Consider the following 12,292-nt stretch of genomic DNA (forward strand, 5'->3'; position numbering starts at 1 on the left):
CTTGTCAAGAATATAAGTGATATTGCCAAACAACCAGAAAACAAGAGGCAGAAGGAAGAGACATAAGTGTCATTAAAAAAAGTTTGTTAAATAGAAAATCTCACTTAATTTATGCTAATAATACCTCGTTATATTATTTCTAGGTGGTTTTTAAAAAAATCCAGATCCCATATGAAGATAGGATGGAAAAACAGTATTGTGATGTTTTTGAGGTGTTCAACTTGACCGTTAGTATCACTTAAATATATTGTTTCAATCCAATTATGGAATGTCATGCAACTGCTTCAACCTACCCTCAACTAAAGTGCCTTCAAAATTATTTTAAGGCAAAAAAAAAGTCTAAATTATAGTGGCTAAGGACTGGAATCATATTTTATAATAAAATTCCCGTCAATGGAAGCACAAAGTCTACTATAATAGAGGTTATGTTGTAACAGACATAAGGTTGAAAAACTGACCCATTTGCTATGAAATCAACATGCATACCACAACCAGAGGGAGAGTGAAATTTATAGATGATTTTGCTTTTGGTGAATCCAAAATGCACTGTGGCAATGCTAAATTACATCCAATTCTGGAAGGACAAAATATTAGCTTTAAAGATGCATCTAGCAGAATAAGAGGCAGCAGCAGGAAAAGACTAGGGCTACTGCACAGGTGAAGCAATGCATCCAAGAGACCATGACTTCACCAGCAACATACAAGCCACTCACTGACCTTGGCGTGAGCTGCAGGTGCTCAGTACCTCTTAAAAGAATCTTTTTTTAAATCAGTCCAATTGTTCATTTGAAAATTGTGACCCTTACACCTGCAGAACCTGGAGGCTGAAGCACCAGACCCCTCTAGAGAAACCTTTCACTTGCCAAGAGGCAAGTGGATTTTTCAAGGCTTGCTGTTCTCTCCGAACTATTTCATCAACTATCAAAGCTTTTACTTAAAATATATTTCTATATATATTTTACACCTGGCAATCAAGAAAGGATAGGAAACCTTCGAAACATTGATACAGACACACACAGCACCATCTTCCCCAGCCTGGAGAGCATCACCCATTCCAAACCGGTGGCAGCACCAGCAGCAGCAGAGAGAAATGTACATGCCTGTAACCTGTTTCACTATGGCAGTTTCACAGGGATGCGGCTGGAGAAAGCTACCTGCTGCAGCAATGGTAGGCACCAGCACCATGCAGAGAGGAGGAGGTGGTGAAAAAAAAAAGCTGGGAAGCTCAAGAAGGAAAGCAGGGCTGGCACCACGCCACATCCTCCTCAGCGGAACCCCTTCCCCTCCCACCTCCAACAGGCTGCAAAAGCCTGAGAGAAAGGGGGCAACTGGGAAAAAAAAAATGAAGATGAAGCCATGCGTGCATGCAGGGGTGCCTGTGTGTGCATGTGCATGCAGAGGGCATGTATGCATGGGTGTGTGTGCGCATGTATCTTATTCAATTAGCCTAACAGATATCTATCTATCCATCTTAGCTGGTTTTGGTAGGTGTGTGCATGCGGTGCACTACATGTGCATGCGGTGTGTTACGTGTACATTAAAGGTGTGTGTATGCACATATGGGCTGTCTGTGCTTGCACACAGGGTGCATGCACATGGGGGCGTGTGCATCCATGGGGGATGTGTGTGGATGAGTGTGTGTACATGTGCATGTATGTGGGGGGGCATGCATGGACAGGGGTGTGGGGGGGGGCATGCATGTACACGCATGTGCAGGGGGCATGCATGGATGGGGAGTGCACCTGTGCATGCAGGGGTGCATGTGTGTGCACGTAAGGGATGCATGTGCACAGGGTGTGTGCCTCTTAGTGAGTTAGTCTCCAAGACAGATAGACAGATCTCTACATCTGTAACTTACCCAACCTACATCGCACGCCCCCACCCCACCCCGTGTCCCTGGCGCTAGGAAGATGGAGACGGCAGCAGGCGTGGCCCGGCAGGTGCCCCGGCCCCGCGTCACCCCCGCCCAGCAGCACCCGGTGCGCTGCACCCCCCGCACTGGGCACGGGCACACGGGCTCGGCGCGGGCTACATTTACCCCGGGGGTCGCGGGAGCCCGCAGCAACCCCGGAATAACCCGCGGGAAGGGGAGGGGCGGGGCGACGGCCCCCACTACTCACCGGCCCCGCAGCGCTCCGCTCCCCACGGCGCCTGCTGCTGCCGCTGCTGCTGCCGCCGCCGCTGCTCCTGGCAGACCGCTCCGCTCGCACCCTACCCTGCTGCCTCCTCGCCCCACCTCCCAAGAGCGGTTGGGGGGGACACGCATTGACATCTCCCTTGGCCAATGGGAGGGGGGCGAGGGGCCCGGCCCCCCGTGCGTCGGCCAATCAGAGACAGCCGCGGCCCTGCCGGGGGCGGGGCTGAAAACGCGCCCGCCCCCATGGGTGTGTCTCCCCGCCCCCAACCTGGTATGCTCGGGTGGCCCTGCAGCTCCCGAGCAACCAGCGGCTGGCGGGCGGAGGCAGCCCCGGCTGCGCTGGGGGGGTCGGGGAAGCAGCCGCCCCGCCCCGCGTTCCCACTTTTGCCCCGCGGGTCCGGGCTCGCAGCGCAGCCTGCGCACTCCTCCCCCGCCCAGGTCGCGGCTCTCCGCGGAGCGGGCTCTGTACCTGCTCGGGGAGTCTGTGCTACAGATAGATACCTGTCTGCTTCACTTAGTCCGGTATGCAGCTATCCATCCACCCACTCACCTATCCATCCACCCACCCACCTACCTGTGGCTTGCTCCGGTAGTCTAATGTAGATATCCCTCTCATTCAGTTCACTTGATGTCATATGTACATCAAGGTTCAAATGACACTTTCACTCTTAAAGGGTATGCAAAAAAAATTGGGGTGCCTATCACATGCCCTAATAACATCGGAGACCCAGTGGCGGACAGACAGGGGTAAGGGGAGGCCATGGGCACCAGCTGGGCCTTTCAGGGGTCTTATCACAGGACGTGACTTTAAGTGTTGCTACAAGAAGTGGAGGGGGGGCACAAAAGGAAGCATTGGCCCCAGGATGCTGGAGACCCACAGTACATCACTATAGAGACACCCCTCCCCCAGGTTATGATTTTCAAATTTTATTATGGTGGGGCTGAACTCCCCTGTCATTCAGACCTTGATGTATGTATATCTTATTCAGACAGTCTGTTATACAGGCAGTCCTTCACTTATAACATTTTGAGTTACAACATTTTGCACTTATAGTATTTATAAATTGGCGCTCTGTTTCAACTTTTTGACATCAGTTTTGACTTTACGATGCTTGATCTGATGTGATGCCACACCAGCAAACAAGTCACTGTCACCCATCTCCCTGGAGAACATCTGTCCAAACTCCCTTGGACACTTTCTTTAAGAAAGCAGACAAGACTCCGCAAAAACCTGCAGCCAGGACTCCTGAGAAGACTCCAGCCAAGAGCCCTTCAAAAAGTCCAACCAAGAGCCCTTCAAAAAGTCCACCAAAGTCACCTCAAAGAAGTCCTTCCAAATCAATATGATTGCTATTTGCAATATAAATACATTAATGTAGCTCTATTACTCATCTATAATTGATTGAGTACAAAATTCTGGGTTATTTTTGGTGAAAACAGGGTATCGGGCCTTGGTTCAGGAACCAATCCTCCATTTATAACATTGGTTCCTATGGGAAAATCGGTTCTGAGTTACGTTTCAACTTAAGCCACCATTTTCAGGAACCAATTGTGTTGTAAGTCCAAGGACTGCCTATATATTATTTATATGTAGCTAGAACTTATTCAGTCTGTAAAATAGATACCTATCTTATTCAGGCAGTCTAGTATAGATATCTAATTCAGTTAATTCTGTCTTGTATGCATATATCTTATTCAGTTGGTCTAATAACAGATATCACATTTACCCAAAGAACCCTGTTTGCCTAGCTCCTTAGATCAACATAGCTACAACTAACAACCCTATATCTTATTCAGGTATTCTATAAAATATATCTATATGTATCTATCATTTATTCAATCTATAATGTAGATACCTATCTTATTCAGTTAGTCTATTTTATATCTTATTCTGTTAGTCTGCAATATACATCTTATTTAGTTAGGCTGTAATATAGATAGCTATCTAATTTAGTTAAATATATATCAATATTTATATTGATATATATTTATATTTATTATATGTTTACATGTGTATACAGGCATACCTCATTTTATTGTGCTTTGCTTTATTGCACTTCGCAGATATTGCGTTTTTTACAAATTGAAGGTTTGTGGCAACCCTGCGTCGAGCAAGTCTATCGGCGCCATTTTTCCATTGGTTAGCATTTTTTAGCAATAAAGTATTTTTTAATTAAGGTATGTACATTGTTTTTTTAGACATAATGCTATTGCACACTTAATAGACTACAGTATAGTGTAAACATAACTTTTATATGTACTGGGAAACCAAAAAATTCGTGTGACTCGCTTTATTGTGGTGGTCTGGAACCGAACCTGCAATATCTCCGAGGTATGCCTGTATATATTTATTCAGGTAGCCTTCCATATATATCTATATATATCTATCTTATTCAAGTAGTCTACCATATATATCTATATCTCTTATTCAGGTAGTCAACAATATATATCTATATGTAGCTGTATGTTATGCCAGTAGTCTATAATATGTATCTAAATCTTATTTAGTTAGGCTGTAATATAGATATCCAGTTCAGTTAATCTATTACTATACATATCATATATATCTATATCTTATTCAGGAGTCTATAATATAGATATCTTATTCAGGCAGCCTGTACTATAGATATGTATCGTATTCAGTTACTTCATTATATAGATCTATACCTTATTCAGTTAGTCTGTAACAGGTGTTCAACCTCCAGCTCATGGATCAAATGTGGCCAGCTGACCCATTGCATCTGGCCCACAGAGCTCCCTGCAGGTTAAAAAAGTTGGCAGTAGGAGTCCAGGGAGCAGTGGCCACCCTCTCCTCACTACCAGATTCCCACACCCTCTCTCTCAGCACAGCCAGGTCAGAGCCAGCCTGTGCCCCCTTCTCTCTTCACCACAAGGTTAGTAATGGGCCATAATCCCTTTCTTACCCGCCTTCCCCCCCCACTGAATCAGGACTGAATCACAGCCTTTTCCCCGCACCCAGGCCACACACCTTTCCCCACTGGGCTGGATTGGAGCTGGGCCACACCACCTTTGCTCCACCAGGATGGATCTGGCCCCCGACCCCTGGCCCTCTCCATGAAGCCAGATGGGACTCCGCAGCAGCTGCCCCGGGGCACAGGATCAGGACCACCAGCCACATCCAGCCCATGAATAGACCAGGCACTGCTCATCCAGTTCACAAAGGAACAAGATTGAGCACCCCTGGTCTATAATATATAATCTGTATCTTATTCAGTTAGTCTATCTATCTATCTATCTATCTATCTATCTATCTAATTCAGTTAGTCTATTATGTATCTTATGCTCGGTAAGTCTAAAAAGGTGTATATCCACCATGCATTCTGACTGAATTCACAGTAACACAACTCTAACCACCTCTCTCAGCCAGGGGCAAAAGGACACCCCAGGGTGCGAGCACATCCTTTGAAGGGTGTCAAGGGGTGTGGGGAGATAAGGGAGGTGTAAGGAGTTAAATAGATAAGCCAAATAGATAAACAAATAGACAACCTACACCCAAATAGATAAAGGCAGATTTGGGCTTGTCACTGCCTCATGGATCTCCTGCCCCCCCTGTCCAGCCCCTGTGCAAAGTGGTAAGCACTGCAATATACACATCAGTTTTCTATTGCCATACAAGCACCAGCATCCTTGCTAAAGCCAATATTACCTGCATTAAGTCACTGATCCTCAAGTACTAACTTCACTGGACCAGACATTGTGTGCCTGACTCTCAACTCCCAAAACAGGTGCTCTGGTCCCAACTTAGTAACAGCCTGAGATCTTGTGGCAGCCAGAAGAAACGTTACAAGGACACAATGAAGACATAACTCAAGAAAACCAATGCCGACATCAGGGGCCAGGAGGAGCTGACTGCCAACCAACTCCAGTGTTGCTACAACCTCAGCTAAGCAGCAGCCCATTTCACGGTAAAGCAAGCTTGCCCTTGAAACAGAGAAGAGAGAATGGAGGAAGGAAAAGGAGAGGAATCCCAGCCTGCGGCCTAGTCTCCCTCTGCAATGTCTGTGGACAGATCCTCAAGGATTGGACCCTTATGTCACCTCAAGACCCATTAATGAGCCATGGTAGAGATTATCCTCAAATTGAAGGATTGCCAGTGACAATGAGTTTTTTAAGTTGGGCACCACTTAATTCACAAACATTAAAGGCAGCGGGAAGGCATCCAGGGAGGGCTGCCTCGAGTCCAAAAAGGTTGAAAACTACACTAAGCTACAGGTTGGTGCAGGTTCATGTGACTACAGGAGCTGGGACCAGATATTACAAGGCCCACAGCAGTTGTAAAAGATCTGCTAGGAGCTGGTACTGGGCAGCACTTCAGTTGTCTTTTGTAATGGTTTTTACCCGAATAAAATCAGTAGAGACCACTGAGATACAGTGAGATTTGGGACTGCAAGACATTTATGGATTAACATGGTAGCTGAAAAGAAGCCCATCAATAATAATATACTGAAGGGAGTTATTCAGATATTGTGTGGTGAGGGGGTTTATAGGTACCTACATAGATCAATAGGAACTTATCAAATGAGGGGAACTCCCTAGCCAATTACATTAGCGATTGTCCATCTCCTGATGCAATCCCTCTCACAGCTCCTAAAATGGTACATTGCCGTAGGAGTAGATTATATTATATTATATTATCCATGGCCAGAAACATAATTTGAACTGAGATTCAAGCAGAAACATGAGTCCGTTTCCAGAGTCACACACATGCTGTGACATCTGCTTCTCAGGACACTATTCCTGTATCTTTATAATCCCTTATCTCAATGTACAGATCCCAGGATACAGGGCTGTTGTGCCACCAGTGAAAAGATAAGCGAATGTTACTTCTTAAAAGAACAGAATGAGTTCTTTTAACCTATGCCCACAATTAAAACAAATCTCATCTCTCACAGTATCTTCTTTTTTGTGTAATACCAGGCACCATTATAAGTATGGCAATAAAGTAAATGTAAATTTTTTGCAACAGCCTGGAGTTGCAGAATCAAAATCTGAGTGAAGGACTGAGATATTTTTTGTGTTAGTTATTTACACAATTATTATTTCTATTTTTTAGATTGGATGCTTCCCCCAGAGAACTGATTTTACAAATATATTGCTAACTATCAACTATGTTTACTATAAATAATGCCAACCTAAGTTCTGATCATTCACAATACAAGCAGAACTCTGAGTCTAGTGGAGACATGGGAAGGAAGGAGTCTACACAAAAAACAATTGCAGGATAACTGCAACCCCTACTTTATACTGGGTGGGAGGCATAAGTAAAATGTGGTACAGTGAATAGAGCACTTGATTATGAAGCTTAAATCTCATTTTGAGTTTTCCTTAAATAAAGAGAACAGTGATCCAGTCCATAATATTTATTTCTCAAAACAAATCACATATAGGTTTAAATGTCTTTTAGCCTTTCTTGAATGGTTGTCACAACATTTCTCTCTCATACTGTGAATATATAATCTGAAAAGTGTATGTATTACCATTTCACCATGAAGTTCCATGTTTACTTCCTCCCAGCATTCAGGACTGCTTGCTCAATTTACAACTCAAAAGATGGGCTTACTAAATGGGAGCCCTTACAAATCTGCCTGCAATCTAAAAGTAAAACTGAGTTCTTTCTGCCTCAACCAATAATGCAGATTTCACTCTGTCTTGTGTTTTTGGTGCTGTGAACGCTAAAATAGAACCTGTTTCATCCATCCTAATTAGTATTTCTTCTGCAGGTTCTAATCACGATAAACTTCAGGAACATTTAATGACTATGACTAAATTTGAACAAATTTGAGCCTCCTGTTCTGGGACAAAATTGAGGGGCAAGTGGCTCACTCCAGAAACTCTTTGAAACAGTATGCAACTAGGAGAAGGATGAACACTAGCTATTGCCTCCTACGCTGTTTGTCAAGTCAGCCAAAGAAGTGTTCTGGAAAATGCTGCAAATGCCCATTCCCTAGTGCCTCTTCTGTCTCAAGAGCCAGAGTGCACCAGAGTCAATGTAAACAGCCCTAGGTCTTATGGGGAATCCTGACGGGCTGCATTCACTGACAGAAGAACAAGATATTCAAGTCCCATCGCATTTTAGAAAATCTTCTAAATGGACATTGGGAAAATCATTGGGAGGTTTACTTAAATGAAAACAACAGGAAGTGGCACATGCCTAGGAGCAGATTATTAATTATCCTTTCTTGCTTTGACATTTAATTTCATACATGGGGCACAAGGAATCTGAAAATGTTAACAGGTATTGTTTCCTTCTCAGAGTCTTGAGAGAAACCAATGCATTACCAGAAAGAAGCAAACCGCTTTATTATTTTCAAGGGACTGGCTGCAGCTTTTTCAGGGTCCAGCCTCTCAGCTGGCAAGTATTACTTTAAAAAGCATTTTTACAATAACATTCTTTTATGCCAGATATAGAGATTTAGTATACTTAGTGAATAACATACAGGCACTGAGGACTGGAATTCTCACGTGGTGCAAATTGGTATAACTGCAGTAAAGTCCCTGAACCTTTTAAAAAGTTTTTCTTAAAATATATCTGCCAAGTTCGCAGATGACACCAACTTATGGGGAAGCATGGTCATGCTTTAAGGTACAGGAGGATCTAAACAGGCTAGCAACTTGGGCGAGTCAGAACCAGATGAAGTTCAATGTTGAGAAATGTAAAGTGCTCCACGTGGGGACAAACAATTCCCTGCACACCTACAGGTTTGGAAATGCCAACCTGCTCAGCACTATGAATGAAAGAGACCTGGGGGTAATAACAGGCCACAGCATGAATATGAGCCAGCAATGCAACTCTGTTGCCAGCAGGGCAAATAATTCTCTGGCATGTATCAATCGAGGCATCTCCAGCAGCATCAGGGAGGTGATTCTTCTGCTCTACTCAGCACCAGCTGACAGGGAGCTTGGTAGCAGTTTACCGCTATGTTAGGGGAGTACATCAGGGGCTCAGTGAGCAACTGTTCACCAAGGAGCCCTTAGGGAGAACCAGGAGTAATGGCCACAAACTTCTGGAAGACCATTTAAGGTTCAACATTGGGAAAAACTTCTTTGTAGTATGGGTTTCCAGATGGTGGAATAAGCTCCCTCCAGAGGTGGTGCAATCGCCTACCCTGGAAATCTTCAAAAGGAGACTGAATAGTCATCTTGCTGTGGTCACCTGACCCCACCTGTCTTTCCTGCCTGGTGCAGGGGGCTGGACCTGATGATCTTCCAACTTCCCTTCCAGCCCCTTACAATCTATCATCCTATGAATAGATAGATAGATCTATATGCAGGCAACCCCTGCTTAGTACTCTGAATTGGTTCCTGAAAAACTGAGTGTTAAGCAAAATGAGCGTTAAGTGAAACCAGAAGTATTTGACAGCCTGAGATGGCGACCTCAGTTGTTTTTAATGACCCTGGAGGGCGACCATGAATGTTATAATGAAACTTTCTGAGCTCTAAGTAAAATCAGGTATCAATTTCAAATGAGCGTTATAGCAAAATAGTACTAAGCGAAACAGTGTTAAGTGGGGATCGCCTGTAGTTATAGATAGATTTATGTAGATCTATATAGATCTATCTATAACTATAGGCGACCTCCACTTAACGCTGTTTCACTTAGCGCTATTTCTCTATATAGATGTATCTAAAGCTATATCTATCTATCTATATCTCTATCTATCTCTCTATATACATATCTATATCAACAGATAGATAGATAGATAGATAGATAGATAGATAGATAGATAGATAGATAGATAGATATTAAAATGCAGGGTTGGCATGGAACATTCTTTAATTAAATAATTTCACTTTGGGGAAGGAAAGACCAAAGCTATAGATGTCTCCTAATTAGATTATTTCAATCCAGGGACATCAATTACTTCCATGTTCTTCTTTTGATAAGTAATTGGGTAGATACCCTGACTCTATGCAGAAATAGCAGTAGGTCTATCCCACAGGATCTGCAAATCCTCTGCAATCTGTGCTGGATTTAAATGGCTCCGAGAGAGGCCAGAGTCTTCTGCACAGATGTCCCCTGCAACCTGCTAACAGAATTACTTCCAAAGGTGCCAGATTGTCAAAATTCCCAAGCCAATAGCTGGTGGAAGAGGCTTTGCAGAATATACAAGAAACCTAAACGTCCTAGTGTTGGGTTAGGAAGAAGTTAACTTGCCCTGATTTATCCTAAGAGACTTGTTTGGGGGAAGGAAAGATACTGTGGAGGATGACTGTTTTCAAGTCCAATCATTGATCCTGACATCAGGAACCACTGTCTGGAGGATGTCAGAAGTATGCTATATGATCTGCACTGTTTCCTCCAGGATATGGATGTTTTGGTTTGTGAAAGCATGGAGAAATATTTGGACCTTCATGTTTAGGTTTATTTTCATTGCTGTTCTTTTGATCTAACTTCAAGTGATTTTTGCCTGGTTGCTCACAACAGTTTATTGTTTGGGAAATAGTAATAGTAATGTGTAATGACAGCTACTTAGATATGTAAGTCAATTTTCATTGTGCCTCTTGCCAAAGGTAAACTGAGTTTATAAACAGTAATTCTGTTGCTCCTGTGATTCTGACTTTGATACATTTTGATAATATCACAAAGATAAGAAAAGAGTTTATGGGATGAAACTAAAACTTTTTCAGACTGTGTTGTATTTTGAGACAACATGGCAATTCAAAGAACTATACACCTCTTTTAATAGTGAAGAGAATGACAATGGTTATTTAACTTGCTGCATCCTAACATCCAACAAAGTGGAATATGTACCCTCTGCATGATGGCAGATCCAGGATGTTGAAAAGGTGGGTGCGGGAGCAGCAATTTGGCACTGAAGGGGTGGTTGCATCCCCTTTCCCAGCCTCTTCTCCCAAACTGGGAGACAGACTGCATCATGGGAGTAGCAGCCAGGGTCTTTTTAAGTCCCTCAGTCAGGTCAGACTCTTCCCTCACTTCCCCTCCTCTTCCCTGCTGCTGTTCCCATGGTCCTGAGCTGACCCAGAGACAGAGGGGATAGAGAGAGACAGGCTTCAGGACTTCTCCCCACTCCAGCCAGGCTGCACATGGAGCCAGGCTTAGCCAGACAGCAGTGGTGTAGCATCAGGTGGGTTCTCTTCACCTCTACTTGCTCCTTGGCTCGGAAGGAGCATCCATGAGAAAGGGCAAGGAGAAGAATCAATCTGCAGCTGCCACTGTCCCTGAATGGAGTGGAAAGGAGCTGATCTAAAGCCTCCCCTATCCCTACGGCAGCCAGAGACAGCAGTAGCACTGGACAAGGAGGCAGGAAAGGGAGGGGAAGATGCCATTGAGCTTGGGACAGAGGGAAATTCTTACCTGATTTGGGGACTTTTAGTTAAGTCCCCAGCTTCTGCACCTACAGTGTGAAGTGTATTCAACGGAAAGAGGGGTGTGTCCACACCACTGCACCCCCTCTGAATCAACCCTGGTTCTGCACCTAAATTGACACCTGTGCCCCAAAAGGAATTTCATCCCTGAGAACAGTACCAATCCTACATTGTATAAGTTGGTGAGGGACTTGCTAGTAGAAGAGGTCTGCATCCTAAGTTCTACCAAAGTTAAGGAAACCTGGCTAGCAGAAATGCCACAGTGTGTCCACTTTTTATTCATAAAGCAGATAGAGAGCAACAGGTTGCATAAGCAAGTTTACTTTAGGGATTGCCACCCTCCACTGCCCAAACAGACATTCACTGTCTTATGGAAATAAAAGTAATTGGGGGAAGAGTGTGGTGACTGGTGGAATCCAATACAGTCCAATACAGTCCTTGACCTTTCTACTAAGGCACCCAGCAATTACTTTCCATTCTTATATGGACTTCTATAGGTCCAGATCCAGATGACCTCTTCTTCCAGTCTTCATATGCACTCAGATACCTCACTTGAGAGCGCCTAGGTTAGAACCTAGTCTTGATCCCATTGACATTTCCACTATTTTTCTTAAAATGAATATTTGATTTTTAAGTCTGTAACTTTACACCTATTTTTTTCAAAGTAAGCCCCTATCTCATTAACTAGTTTCCTTTTCTTCTGCTACTATTTCTCCCAGCATCCTTGCTGTTATTTGGATCTCTTCTAAACCATCTTCCTGAGATTTCTGTGGGCTCCTCTAACCCATTCTAACAGCATCCCCTAGT

At 43.9% G+C, this 12,292-nt stretch overlaps 1 protein-coding gene across 5 annotated transcripts in view; it reads right to left on the reverse strand.

The window, feature by feature from the left end:
* CDKL5 (cyclin dependent kinase like 5) overlaps positions 1-2,232 on the reverse strand; it is a 236,531-nt gene extending 234,299 nt beyond the window's left edge. For all 5 annotated transcript variants that reach the window (XM_090062810.1, XM_090062792.1, XM_090062820.1 and 2 more), the window contains exon 1: positions 2,121-2,232. The gene's annotated coding sequence lies outside the window, so the exon portion shown is untranslated. The remainder of the gene's footprint in view (positions 1-2,120) is intronic.
* Positions 2,233-12,292: the final 10,060 nt, after the last annotated feature.

This window comes from Crocodylus siamensis, chromosome 1 (assembly GCF_052110815.1).
Source record: "Crocodylus siamensis isolate JL-2025a chromosome 1, ASM5211081v1, whole genome shotgun sequence".
NCBI lineage: Eukaryota > Metazoa > Chordata > Crocodylia > Crocodylidae > Crocodylus > Crocodylus siamensis.